This window comes from Rhinopithecus bieti, unplaced genomic scaffold, assembly GCF_001698545.2.
Source record: "Rhinopithecus bieti isolate Rb0 unplaced genomic scaffold, ASM169854v2 scaffold_25782, whole genome shotgun sequence".
In the NCBI taxonomy this organism is placed as follows: domain Eukaryota; kingdom Metazoa; phylum Chordata; class Mammalia; order Primates; family Cercopithecidae; genus Rhinopithecus; species Rhinopithecus bieti.
Genome location: NW_016811612.1, coordinates 588,950 through 604,151, shown reverse-complemented (window position 1 = coordinate 604,151; position 15,202 = coordinate 588,950). Strand labels below are relative to the sequence as shown.

At 33.9% G+C, this 15,202-nt stretch overlaps 1 pseudogene; it reads right to left on the bottom strand.

Moving 5' to 3' along the window:
- Nucleotides 1-13,186: 13,186 nt before the first annotated feature.
- Nucleotides 13,187-14,092, bottom strand: LOC108543708 (eukaryotic translation initiation factor 3 subunit I pseudogene; annotated as a pseudogene).
- Nucleotides 14,093-15,202: the final 1,110 nt, after the last annotated feature.

Genomic DNA, 15,202 nt, shown 5'->3' with positions numbered 1-15,202 from the left:
TTTGTGGATTTTTAGAGAGAGATATATATTTTTTCAATTAAATATGATATATTTTATATTTCACTACACTATTAGCACATATGTATGCATCTATTTATCTAATTATATTATAATTATATTTAACGTGTACATTTTGCTCAATCTTTAAGCACTCTTTCTCCTACTGTATATGATCTCTTTTAAAATCTCAGTTCAATGCCTTAAGCCTTTGCAATGCTTCCTTGAGCCTGTCACATGTATACCTGTGGTGTTCATGCATAGAATAAGGGATCCTTTTATCCGTGTATTTACTTCACCAAGATATCCTAGACATTTTTCTTCTATTTCCCCCATCCAAAAGGGCATCAGAGTTTGTATCATGGTTTTGACTTTTCATACTACTTCATGACTTAGACTTTCTCTCTGAAAATATCTATCAAAAAGAAATTACAGGAAACTAATTGGCAATCACTTATCCAATTTTTGATCCCCCTCAACAATCTGCCTCTTTATGTTTACACTACAGAATTTTCAGAAAGTTGCCTGTTTAAAAAGTAAAATTTCCAATTTTATCTAGAATTTTAGCTGTTATCAGGATAGCCTGTACTTAAGAAAGTAATACAGCCATACCAGAAGCAGAAATGTGGCATTCTTCTTTAAAGCCATGCTAGTATGTTTACTTTAATGATGTATTTCTAGAATTGAAATAGCTACTCATTAAGCATATACCTTTAAAATTTTTGCCCTGAAAGAATATTGCTCAGGGCAATACTTATACTTCATTCAACATTTTACAGAATTTATCATTTCCTCCGTTTTCATCAATACTGTATATTAACAAACTTTATCATTTTTGCCACCATAAAGGAAGAAATAAGTAATCTATCATTGCTTTACATTCTATTTCCTAATTACGTGTGATGATATTGATCCCCATTTGTATTACTTTTCAGCAAATTTTCTGATCATATATTCATCTGATTTTGTTCTGTATACATTTTCTAAATCTCAGATACAGAGGGTTGGTTAGAAATATTTTCAATCCATGGGAAATTATCAACAATATTGTGTATTATTTCCCTCTGTTTTATTTTTTGCTATTCTATCACTTTTTGGTTTTGTCTCTGTGTCTCTGCTATCATCGATTTTGATTAAGTATGTATTTTCATTTGCATAAGTACATAAGAGGTATTGTGCTATAACTTTTATTGTGTTTCCTAATTCTTTGAGGCAACATACATTTAGAATATTTCTATGTTGCATCTGACTGCTGCATTGTATTTTTCTGATAAGTTCCACCACATTTTACTGATGATATATACTAATGAGGAACATCTAAGTTATTCGACTCCCTGTTAATTGTGTGTAGTTACAGATGCATCGTATTTATCTAATACTGACAAATTGTTTTCTAGAATAATTGCTTAAATTTATTATCTGGCATAATAAAGTAACTTTGCTAATTCATTTACTGTTTTTTCTTTTTCCTTTACCTATTTCAGTGTAAGCACCTAGGAAAAAAAATCATTCTTAGTTTGTCTTTGTTTCTAGAACATAACTCCATAGTGTCAAATAGAGAAGACAGTCAATAAGTACTTGCAGAAAGAATAAACAAAATTCCTGGCTATAATTCCATGTGATATTTATTACTGTTCATTAAAAATTCTTTAGACCATCTCCTCCAAATGCATAAACTTAATGTTGAAAATATTCTAAAAGTTTCTAGGTTGACCAATGATCTTAGAATAAATTTACTTCCATTTAGGGACCATGACACGCTTCATTTAAAGAAATCTGATTTACAAAAAAAAGTAATAGAATACAAGAACTAGACATTTTTCTGAAAGTGTTCACTGTGCAGTTTTTTAATATGTTCTCCTAATTGGCCAAAGAGAGTGTTGAAAACAGATAATTACATTTTTAGTAAAGTGTTTGAGCACTGAAGAAACTTCATAAGAAATTGTTAGCAGATGTTGCTCTACAATATTAGTGATAAATATAGATAAAATGTCTGTGAATATATAAGCTAACAGATCAAATAATTTTATTCATAAAATAGTTTAGTGTACTCAAATTAGAAATATGTCTAAGCAGGAGTGCAATAAGTCTTTTCATTTTATAATATTACAAAGATGAGCTCATTCTCTATCTGGAGCAGCTCTGGGTTATCTTGAAGAGATACTGTCAATAGTCCAGACTGCTGACATTGATGTGATTGATCTGAATGAGCACAGCTGTCAGGAGCTAAATTTTATTTTTACTACAAGGAGAGTTTTCTTTGAAAGTTGTTCCAAGAAGCATACTTTTCTTTTCAATAAAAATGTAATAATAATTCAAAAATTTATATTTTACAGAGAAGTTAACTTTCTGTTGTTTTACAGGTTGTCATAATCTATGAAAGACCCTGAATAAAACCAGTGTGGCATAGGAAGCAAGGATGTAGTCACTTAGCCACTTAGCACATTTCCTGTTTTGTGAAATGGTTCATTGTGGAAATGTAATAGCACATCAAGAACAAGACTATGATTTCAGCAGTTTTTATTAAGAAGATATCCATAAATGACAAATCTGATTTACAAAAAAGATTTTGTTTTGCTTTAATTTTGATTTTAAATTCTTGATTTACAGTAAAATTTTTTGTAAAACAGATTTGTCAAAGGATAACAAATGTAGTTTGCATTGTATAGCATGAAAATTTTTGTTTTAGAGCATATGAATTAATAGATAAATTATTTCTAAGTTTCTGTAGTCATCAACTTATTCTTCTAATATACAAAATAAAAGCATTACCTTTACAAACTGCAACTTATGTTTAAGCTACTGGTTACAGAATATTGTTAGAAACTGCCTTCTCCAACTGTAGATCATGTCAGCATAGAAAAAAGTACTGCATACAAAAAAATTATGGATATAGCATATTATAATTAATAGAACAAGTGATACAAACGGAAGAGTGCAGTTATTATAGTCAGGAGTAGATGAGTGGTAGTAGAGAAAGCTTCACATCAAACATTTATTTTGGAATCCTCAAATAACATCTATACATCTTCTCTAGATTTTTTCCTTTATAGTCTGAGTTTAATAACAAATCTAGACATTACTTGTCCAAACACATCTGTCAAATGATAGTGAAGAAAGTTGGCTCCCATCAATGACAACCTGGCTTTAGTGTCTAAGAATTACATTCACTAAGAGAGTCCTGAAAATATGATATGTATTGAGCCTCAAACTGCTGTATTTTCAGCCTCACAGAATATAGAATTTTTCTGGAGTGCACCAATGTAAATATATATGGCTAGCTAGCCTTTGTGCTGCTATATATGAGTGTGTCCAAAAGTATTTAGATAGTTATCCTTGGACTGTTTCTGTGGTTAAAATAAATGACTGCATAGTTTTGTAACATCTTCTGTGAAGTAATATTTTTAAAACTAAAAAAATTAAAAAATAATTTTTAAACAATGTGAACCTATTGACAAACTTGTAAAAAATTAGGCTTTTAAAAAAAGGGCTCATTTGGGGCATTGGTACCTAGATTGAAAATATGTAATTTTCAATGACGTCATCTTGAAGTAACAAATGTTCTTTCAGATTGTCTTAACTAAGTTAATATGAATATTTTGATGTAAATCATTGTCACAGTTCAAACGTATTTACTGCATTAACAAAATAGTAATTTCAACTAATAATAAATATTCAACATATGGTAAGATATTGGTTTAAAGCATGTTATTCATTCAATAAACCTCAACTGAAATGCAAGATCATTGAATAAGTTGACAGCATTATTAGATATATTCTATCTGCATCAACTATTTGGGTGTTGTGAAGAAAAACCTCATAATCTCCTTTAATTAAAAATATGGGCCAGGCAGAGTGGCTCAGACCTGTAATCCCAACACTTTGGGAGGCCGAGGCAGGCAGATCAGGTGAGGTCAGGAATTGGATACCAGGCTGACCAAAATGGAGAAACTCCTTCTCTACTAAAATACAAAATTAGCCAGGCAAGGCGGTGCAAACCTCTAATCCCACCTACTCAGGAGGCTGAGGAAGGAGACTTGAACCTGGGAAGCGGAGGTTGCGGTGAGCCGAGATCATGCCACTTCACCCCAGCCTGGGCAACAAGCGCAAAACTCCGTTTCAAAAAAAAAAAAAAATGCATGTGAATGTTGAAATTTGTTTTCCTGTTTTTTGTGGTTTTATTTTTGGCACTCTCATATTCTGGCATTACAAAATGCTCTAGCCTTCTCTGTGTACTTCATGTCTCAGTCCTAGAATTAGTTATTTCTCAAGGATCCCTGGTATCTTTTGCTGGAGAATGCTATTAGAAACAAGGATCTATGTGCTAAGTGTGGTCCTTGCTATTGGGGTGACTTTGCTTCTAAGCCCTCTCAGTAGGTAGAGCAAGGAGATACACATATGTGTAATAACATGAACATAAATCCGTATCTATTAATATTCCTCTATGCGTTCATTTGTATCTATTTTAATCAAAACATGTTTATGCTGTTATATCCAACCCTAATCTACACGGAGAATTCCAACCTCCTCCCCTTTCTTATCTGTAACAACTCACACAGATAATGAGAAACTAGGCTCCCACTGACATGAAAGGGAAGTGCTGGGAAGGGAAGGGTGTAGTCCTTTTAAATGATACAGAAGGGAGAAGGGGAGTGCTAGGTAGAGGAGGACATGGTCCCTGGCTATGGCTCCACCCCCAGGCCTGTACTAGAGGACCTAGATGAGGACAGGCATTCTTGTTTTCCTGCCAATGTGTTGCATTTCCCAAGACCACCATGGCCTTCCATGCTCCCGTCCTGTGCCTATAAAACCCCTGAAACCGAGACAGGCAGACATTCAGGTGATTGGACGTCGAGAGGAGCACATCAGCAGGCACTGGCACACCAGCAGGCCACTGACCAGCAAAATGTTGCAGAGTTCAGGTGGGGCAGTCAGAGCAGAGCCTGGGCCGCGGAGCCACCCAACTCCACGGGAAAACCATCTCCTTTCTGCCTCCCCAACCAACCGAGAGCTATTTCCACTCAATAAAATATTGTACTCATTCTCCATGTCCACGTGTGAGCCAATTCTTCCAGTGCACCAAGGCAAGAACCCAGGGATACAGAAAGCCCTTTGTCCTTGCAACAAGGCAGAGGTCTAATTGAGCTGGCTAACATAAACTGCCTATTGTCAGCTAAACTAAAAGAGCACACTGTAACCACCACCCACTGGGGCTTCAGCTGTAAACATTCATCCTTAGACAATGCGGTGGGGTCAGAGCCCCACAGCCTGCCCGTCTGTATCCTCCCCTAGAGGTTTGAGCCGCGAGACACCGAAGAAGCAAGCCACACCTGTATCCCATGCCCTGTGAGGGGACAAGGGAACTTTTCCCATTTCACCACTACCGGTCATTGACTTACTGTTTAATTCCAGTATATATGCATAATATCAGAGTTGTTCACTTGTACCCCCATGGGAAACAACTTTATCAAGTACAGTTCAGTGCTTACACACAGCTCCTTTCCCTTTAGTCTTAAAGTTTCTACTCATTTCCAAAGTTACTTAGCTCAGCAGTTTTTTCCCCTATTTTCTTTAGTGAGATTGTCTCATACATTTATAATACAGTTAGATTACTTTGTCACAAACTCTATCTAGGATTCTGTGGCCTTGTAAATGACGTTTTAAAATTTGTATCCTTTAGGCATGAGCTTTTTTTCAGTTTCATGTATTTACCATTGAAGTATTATTTATAATAATTTTCTTGCCCTAAAAATGTCCCTGTGTTTCACCTAGTTATCCTTTCTCCCTCTTATCCACCCTTGGCAGTCGTCTGTTTATAATGTTTTTAGTAGCGAATTTTCTAAAGTGTCATATAATTGAAATTATACAGCATGTGCACTTTCAGAATGGCTTCTAAGATTCCTCCATGTCTTTATGTGGCTTGGTAACATTTTTTAATGTTGAATAATTGTTCATAATATGGGTATATCCCAACTGATTTATCTATTGACCTTTTTAACACCATCTCTGTTTGTTTCAGTTTTTGGCAATTATGAATAAAGCTGCTGTAAATATTCATGGGGAGCTTTTATGTGGATGTAAGTTTTAAATCAGTTGGGTAAATATCTAGGTTTAATTGTGTTATTTTAAAAAATTATTAAAAGTAATGGGGAGGTTTTCAGGTGATACTACTCAAGCAGTATCCCCTCTGCTCTAGTCTTCCCAAGAAGATGTGTTTTGAGAAATAAACACTGAGATTACTGGGTTGCTATACGGCATCAGCTAGGAATATTAGTGGAAGAAATCCAATACCCAAACTGGGACCCATTTTACTGTACTTGGCATGCTTTCAAAATTAAAATATAATTTTGTTTATTTGCTGTACAAATATTGAACCCATAATGGTTTTGAAGAATATAATAAATATTAAATAATTGATTAGAGCAAATGGGTATTGTCAGAATGAAGGCACAAGTGACGTTTTATTTAAATTAAGTAAATGAGTATATTATGTGATGCTAAAGTAAAATAAAAAAACATTTAAGATGCTTTGCATTTCAGGAAGGAAAGCTAGATATAGAGAAATTTTGAGGAGTGTTAAATTGAATGCTTCTGCTCTTTATTAAAAGTGTTTATTAAATGAAAAACTTCATTCTGATATCTGTTGGTATTAATGAGCTTGTTTTAGAGGAGACCTTCATTTATAGAATAAATGGAAAAATTACACTTATAAGCCAAGGATTGCATATTACTACAAGAACTAATTATTGAAGCATACTAAAGTAAGTTTTCTTAAAAATGCAACACACGGCTGGGCGCGGTGGCTCAAGCCTGTAATCCCAGCACTTTGGGAGGCCGAGATGGGTGGATCACGAGGTCAAGAGATCGAGACCTGGCTAACACGGTGAAACCCCGTCTCTACTAAAAAAAATACAAAAAACTAGCCCGGCGAGGTGGCGGGCGCCTGTAGTCCCAGCCACTCGGGAGTCTGAGGCAGGAGAATGGCATAAACCCGGAGGCAGAGCTTGCAGTGAGCTGAGATCTGGCCACTGCACTCCAGACTGGGCCGCAACAGAGCGAGACTCCGTCTCAACAACAACAACAAAAAAATGCAACACATTCTAGGCTCAGGAAACTTAAGATGGGCAAGTTATTAATATATTGAGTTTTATGAAAGTAGTGATTAACTTTTGGAGCATACCTATGGAAAATATGTTTCAATGGTTTCCTACTGTATCAAAGAGACAGTATGTGTAAAAGCAATTTGACATGAGGGAAAATTTTTAGTCAGCTTGATTATAAGGTTTTTGAAATTATGCTTACCTTTAAACATCAGAAATTGTTAAAGCATAGCTTGTTGAAGTATAATTACTATAAACATTAAGATGAAATTATATACAGAATTTTTTCTAAGATTATAAATTATAATACCTAAAGTAAATTTTCTATATAAATATAATTTTTCTATTTCAAAATATTTATAGATATTTTACAATTGTAATTTAATTTAAGTCTATCTAAAGCAAATTATGTACTACCATGTCTCTTTAAAAATAGTATATAGAACATATATTGATGGTTTGGTTCTTCTATTAGAGACTGGAATTGCTAATCAGGGCTGTGAAACAAGGATGCCATGTCACCATCAACAACGGTCTCTACTTTATGGTCTTTAAGTGTTTATAATTTATTTCATATTCTTTTTTTCTGATAGCTTTCACTGTTATCAGAAGTTTTGCTGCTTATAATCTGCTGGTTCTTTTGATACCTGATTGGCAAGTGAATGTGCTTCAACTTTCCTCACATTGATTTGGAGACCGTGTTCTAGATAATCTGAAAAATCTAGTTAATCTGAATAATCTAGTTAATCTGAAAAAGACATAACTCTAAAACACAAAGTAAGCCATTGTAGGCACCCACTGAGAGACACATAGGTGGCATCTTACAAATCAGTGTTCAATCTTTCAGTCATGAAGCCTGGTGAACATTTTGACCAGTATATCAATCATTGGTTAAACAGAAGCTTCAAGTTCAGTTCCCTTTTCTTTTCAAGAGGATTCATACTTCCAAATATTTTGGGAAATTAATATTTCTATACTTTTTTTTGCAATGTATGCAGTATTTCCATGACTCTACTTATGAAGAAATTCCATTTGGAAAGTTTATCACTTATTTTGTTATTCTGCTAGTGTTTAATGCTGACTGATCATTGAACTCCGTGTGACCGTGGCCAGTGCAGCTAGTTCATATATTAAAAGTTTTAAAAAATCATATTTATATTCTCTAAATGGGCTATTGATTAACCTGGATCATTTATCAAGCTGCACATTAGGTTTCACATACCCAGGATTAATATGCTACACTTGGTTTCTGAGTTTACACTGTCACTAACAGATTCTTCACTCTTAAAGATAGCTGATAATTGCAGAAGAAAACTATACACACACACACACACACACACACACACACACTCACTTTTGATTATCCAAATGAGATGGCTGGCAAAATTCAGTTCAAGCATCATCTTCTCTAACACATGTCCCCCCATTTCCTTGAAAGAACTCTTCCTTCAAAGCCCAATAGCTCCTCCTCTTAGCTTTTTACCATGTTGTACTTTTATTGTCTTGTTTCCTTTTACAACATTTTGATGTTATTTGTCTGTCCTCTTCCTACATTATAGGATTCTTACAGGGAGAGTCTTTGTCACGTTTTATATCCAGCAACTGGTGTAATGTCTATCCTTATCATGAACACTCATACTAAATATTTTTTGTCTGACTGAACCTCAGAAAATCACATTTAAAAAATGATTTGCCAAGTCTTTATTGTCTTTAGATAAACTCTTATTACAGAAAATACACTTAAAATATACATGTGAAAAAGTATAATATAACTCTAATATAAATAGAAGATACAAATTTTATAAATGAAAATAATAAATATATGCATAGATCATGCAAATCTCACAGAATCTGATAGCTACTCCTTGTTTTCTCTATGTGCCATCAAAAAAAATTGTATGGGCAGTGTGACATAGAATGTCACTAAGAGTTCAGTCATTACTGAAGATAAAGTAATTGGAACTGCTTTATTAATGCGTAATGCTTAAAAATGTTATTCCAATAAATTGTTTCTATTTTCCAAAATGAGCACAAAGTCAAAGCTTTTGTTGTTGCATAAGCTGGAAAATATAAAGACAATGTATTTTAGAGGAATTAGAGTAGAACACAAGTCTATTATCTTGGTTTGATGAATATATAATGCAAGCTAAAGCAAAATACTGCAATCATGCTGCATTTGAAAAATTCTACTTTTTTTTCTTATCTGACAATAGCAAGTCCTCATGACTCATTTAGGGCAAAACTTCTGTGGACACATGGCTCTAACAACTGGGCAACAGACCAACTCTATCCCTACAGTGAAAACAGTTTGATAAATTATAATAAATGAAACCTTATATGTGTTTATTAATTATATTTTCTTTCCATAAATAATCTTTCCATGTCATTTGCTTATTCTTCTATTAAAGTTTTCTTACCAGTCTAAAAAATGTAGAATTTAAATATGTTGCTATAAATATATATTCCTTGCTTTTATTTTAATATATTTGTTTATATTTTTGTATACATTTATTGATATTTTTATCATGCTGTGTAATTTTCAGACGATTTGACAACAATTTTGTCATTTTTAAAATATTTTGGAAATCACTTGAACTTACATGGTCCCTGATTAAATTCTGGGAGATTCACTGTAAAATTAACGTATTTTTGTCTTCCTATTAGAATTAAACTAGAGAAACACATTTTATATGAAAAGATCTTAAAATCTATAAAATGTAATGTTGATAACCATAATAGCCACTTTTGAGCGGATATTTACCCCATGAAGATTCTTTCTTTTCTCAAAGTGGCACTGCCTCCTCTCACTTCCCACACTGATGGTCCTTGTCGGCCATGTTTTACCACATAATCTTACATCCTGAAAAATATTTGACTGGGCTCTTTTCTTGAACATAAATGAGTCAGTTTGGCTGCAGAAGGACCTTTCTATAAAGTGTATTAACAAGTAAAAATAATAACGCAGGGATGCAAAGAGAAACATGGAAAGGAGAGGGGGAGAAAAGGAAGACAGCGAAAAATAGTCATGCTTTGGTTCCCGATATCTTTGAGTTTCCCAGTTTCAGGTTCCGTCTCTTAGGGCAACCCTTAGCCTCGGTATTGTGGATAACCTCTTGTCATTATAAAAATTCTATTTACACGATGATTATTACCAAAAAAAAAAAAAAAAAAAAAGGCTTTGACAAAGACATTAAGGATAGTTAGGATGCTGGCTATAGCTTCCCAAAGAAAATAATATCTATACATGTTATGTAATATTTGATACATAATACAGTTGCTATATACTATTCTATAGCTGTTCTATAGATGTATATTGTTCTATAGATGTATATTGCTTTCTATTTCACTTCGAAAATTATTTATATACTTCTAAAGTTTGTTGTAAAACTGTGCAAATGTGTTTTCTATTTTGAATTAGAATTTCCAGAGGTAATTTAAGTCAGAGTATAAGAAAATATAGTAAATATACATATTGGCATAGACAGGTAGTTCTTTGGGTAAGAAATCATATTAGCTTGGAAAGACTGGTAATACTCAGTAAGTGAAAATGTAAACAGTAATAGGCAAGTCAACTAATGCATGAATGTAGAAAAGATTGAATCACAAGTTTTTATTTTTTTCTGCTTATGATAAATGGTCATTAAATATTTGCTGGATAAATTACCAAATGCATAAACTCAAGTAATGGATGTAAGCTGAATCTAGCAGAGATACATTGGTTTCATTCTTGAATAAAATTCTGTGGTATTTATATAATACTCCAGACAAGAAACTATAAAGTTGCTAGAACTACATAGTGTAATTGACTGCAGTTCAGTTTTTTTTTGTTGTTGTTGTTGTTACAAGCAATAAATTCTTATACTGCTATAATAATTTAATATAGGTGTTTTATTTTATCTCACTGAAAATGCATTTGGGACAAGAAATAGCACATTTTCTTATTTATTTATGGCTTAATGCCAATGATTTGGCTAATATGTAATGATTTTTAAATTTACATGTATTTTAATATCATGATATAAAATTTTACTCTTAAATATTCCTAAAGTTTAATTGACTCTGAAAACATAGAAACTCAAGAAGATTATGAAAAGCCTCATGCTGATGATTGGGCTTCCTAAATTTGCATTTATCACAGATATAGAGGCTTCATTTTTATCAAACCAAGCATGGGGCAGAGTCCTGACTGGATATGTGTTAGGATCCTTACAGTTTATAAAAAGTAAACATGTGTCAAGGATACCTTTTACTGTGCTTCATCCTGAAAAAAAAAAATGAATCTGAGAATTTTGTAAGGCTATAATATAGGATTAGACAGTCATTAGAGATTTAAAGTTCAAAAGTCAAATCAAATCAGCTGCTATTGCTCAAATTATGTCAGCATTGCAATTTTGATAATTTCTTAAATGAATGTTTTCTTGATAGTATTACATGTAGATTTTACAATAAATTTCTTAAAAATGTACTTCTCAAATTGCCTATTTCTGAAGTGTACAACTATTCAAGAAATTTCCCTTGAAAATTCCCTAACAGATGAGACTAAATAATAATATATCATAGATATTAAATTAGCAGCATTTATTTTCAGTGTTGGCCATTAAACTGAGACACAGGGCTCTTTCTACAGGATCAGTAGAAATTTCAGAGAATTTTCATATCTTCAGACCTATCAATTAGTTTAGGAGGGAGGATGCTATTCCAGACCGCTACTTAGAGATTCAAGAGTATGGACTGAGATGTCTGTTACAGGGAATACACTACGACCATGAGTTTGAAGGAGTGTTATTATGAAAGGGCAATCATAGTTCTTATAATTGTCTATCAAGTGGTCATGAAAAATCATATTAAAGCAAATCTCAGGAGGTATATCCTAATTAGAGTTTAGAGCAAATTGCTTTAGGAGACTGCAGCATTTTCAGTGGTATTCAGTGTGTGTTTAGAAAATTTAGGGCAGAGTTAACCCAGAACAATTTTGTGCCAATATAACACTTTTGACAGTTTCATTCACTCAAAAAAAATTTATTCCACAAGCATTTGCAGTATTATGATGTGCTATGTAAATAAAATGTAAATCAGCATTCCTGAAGACCTCTATTTATTTCCTTTCAGTTCTTTGTTAGAAATATATAATGTAAAGAAAAAGTAGTAAATCCTTCAAGACTTGCTTTTCCTATTTAATAAAACTTGTGGCCTTTTAATTCTTATTTATTTATTTATTTATTTATGAGTCAGGGCTTACTCATGTTGGAGTGCAGTGCTCAATCACAGCTCACTGCAGTCTCAAACTCCCAGGCTCAAGCGACCCTCCTACCTCAGCTTTCCTGGGAGCTGAGATAACAGGCATACACCTCCTGCACAGCTGATTTTTAAATTTTGTGTAGAGAGATGGGGGTGTCCCTTGATGCCCAGGCTGGTTTGGAACTCCTGAGATTAAGTGATCCTCCTGCTTTAACTTCCCGAAATGCTGGGATTATGGGCATGAGCTACTGTGCCTGATCACTTTGCTTCTTATTTTAAACTCTTTGCCATTTTCCTGTTGTTAATAACCACACTCACTGAAAAAGAAAACACTTAAATATTTGTAATAATTATTTATAAATTCTCAAAGTTTGTTTTTAATGTTTTAAAAAGGAAGAACTTAAGGAAAAACCTATGCCAAATATTCCAGAGTATTCCAGAGATACTCTACAAAATTTTGTAGGTAATTAGTTGGAACACAGATTTAATCATGAAGTATATTAATGCTATAAAAGGAAAACAAAGAAAAATTACAATTTTTGATATTTCCAGTTTAAAAAATTTTAGGTATGTAGGTTTTTTATTACTCATAATTCTCATAATTTCCTGAAATATACAATGTATGGGGATCATAAATCAAGAGAAAATAATTGGATGAAGATGAGACATAAACATGTGTTTGCACAGTAATTACTGAGCTTTTGCGTTTACTTGCAATTGAGCAGAATAAATGTGTTTTCAAATATAGAAATGACAGGTTTTTTTCTTATATCATATACTTTTATAACCAGTCCCAAGTCCAAAATGAAAAGCACTGTAAATTTCATCTTTTTTTTTATTACCAAGCTAATTTATTTCTTAGGGTTCAAAACTTTCTTAAGATGACTGCCTGGTCTGTATGCAGATCCAGCTTCTTAATCCTCAAGCTCAAATTCAAAGTACTGTGGGTCTAAATAATGAATGTGAACATAATCATCTTCACCTCTGCTGCTGTAACTCTTGCCATTAGAAGGGAAGGCAACACTGTTGACAGTTGTGAAGTAACTCTTGACTTCCAAACTCTTTTTCAAAGGCCAGATGGAAGAACCTGGGCTCAAACCTGCCAGTCCTATTGGAGGTTGTGGTTACATCCATGGCTTTCTGTCTGTTACCCAGTATCACATGGCCATTATAATTGGGGAAAGGGCAGCTGAGTTGATGAGATGTTCTGTCCAGAAAATCTCTTGATGTTCAAGAGTTGTAGAATCAAAGAACTTGGCTGTGTAGTCCTTGGTTGCAGTGATGAACTTGGTCATGTCCTTGGATAACTGGATGTCACTGATCTTCTTGGAGTGCTATTTAACACTCACCAATACCTCTCCAGACTTGGCATTATACTGGATGGACACTCCACTCTTATGGCCTGTGTTGATGCACTCCCCTGGGGAGTCCTCACAAAGCACTGGTGATATTATAGTCATTGTAAAGAATTTTCATGTATGTTTCATTGCTGTCAATCTGGCTTAGGTCCTGCAGATAAAAGAAGCTCACAAAGCCCTGGTAGCCCATCTGCTTGTCTGTAGAGAATATAGCGACATTGTTCCCAAAGTCCTTGCCACAGGTCTGGACAGCTACATCAGTTTTGAGCTGTTGTCAGCTGAGTCAGTGAGGACATGCTTGTTGTCCCAGTCACTGTCCATGCAGCACACAGCTCCTGTATGACACACGTGGATGCCCAGCCTCTCACCGTTCACAGAGTACCACACATTGACTATCATCCCAATGGGGACCATATATATTCTAGTGGTTTGTTTCTTATTTCTGGAAGGACTCCTTGATCCTTTTAATAGATCATAATGCAGACAGGGTCCAAAAATATGCCAAATGCCATAAGTAAATGTACAGCACAAGATTCAATTTGGAATAGTTGACTTTAAGTTTTTGCCTAAGGAGAAACTGAGATGTGAACAAGAGCACCCTTGACATTTTATAGCATGTAACACCAAGTAAAGCAGGGATTATTCATAATTGTTAGAAAACTTTATTTCTGAAAGTAATAAGATGCAAAATAGAGTTTGATGTGTAGCTGGAAAGTAAAAAATAATTTCAAACTTAGCATAAAGATTATTTCTATAATCAAAATTTAGGGTGGAAGTAGAAAAATTCATCAAGATTGTATGGGTAAAAGTAATATTTTCCTTATTTTAATTTAAATAATTTACAATAATTTTGTAGCCAAAATACAAGAATACATTTAGGATTTAATTAAGTAGAACATGAATTGATCTATAATGGTATGTTTTGTCTTCCATACATTTTTCAATAAACAATAATGTCTTTACATTACTGAAAGACATTAGTGATAAAGAGCCTTTATCACTGAGCCTCCAAAGGCACAAGGCAACATTTGGCTACTTGAGCAAGGGCAGGATAACTGAGAAAGCCTCACCCCAGGCACCATGGGACACAGGGCCTACCTAAGACTGAGGTACAACCAAGTTGACAGAGAAGTTTCTACCTTCTGCCCTGTACAGCAGAAGATAACCGCTAGTGGGATTGATGGATCAAATGACAGTTCTACTTTTAGTTCTTTAAGGAATCTCCATACTGTTTTCTATAGTGATTATACTAGTTTACATTCTCAACAGCAGTGTAGAAGTGTTTCCTTTTCACCACATCCATGACATCAGCTATTATTTTTGATTTTTAAAATTATGGCCATTCTTGCTGTTCTTGTAGCAATAAGGTGATACCTCATTGTACTTTTAATTTGCATTTCCCTGACAGTTAGTGATGTTGAGCTTTTTTTTCTCATGTTTGTTGGCCATTTGTATATCTTCTTTTGAGAATGTCTGTTCATGTCCTTTGCCCATTTTCTTTTCTTTCTT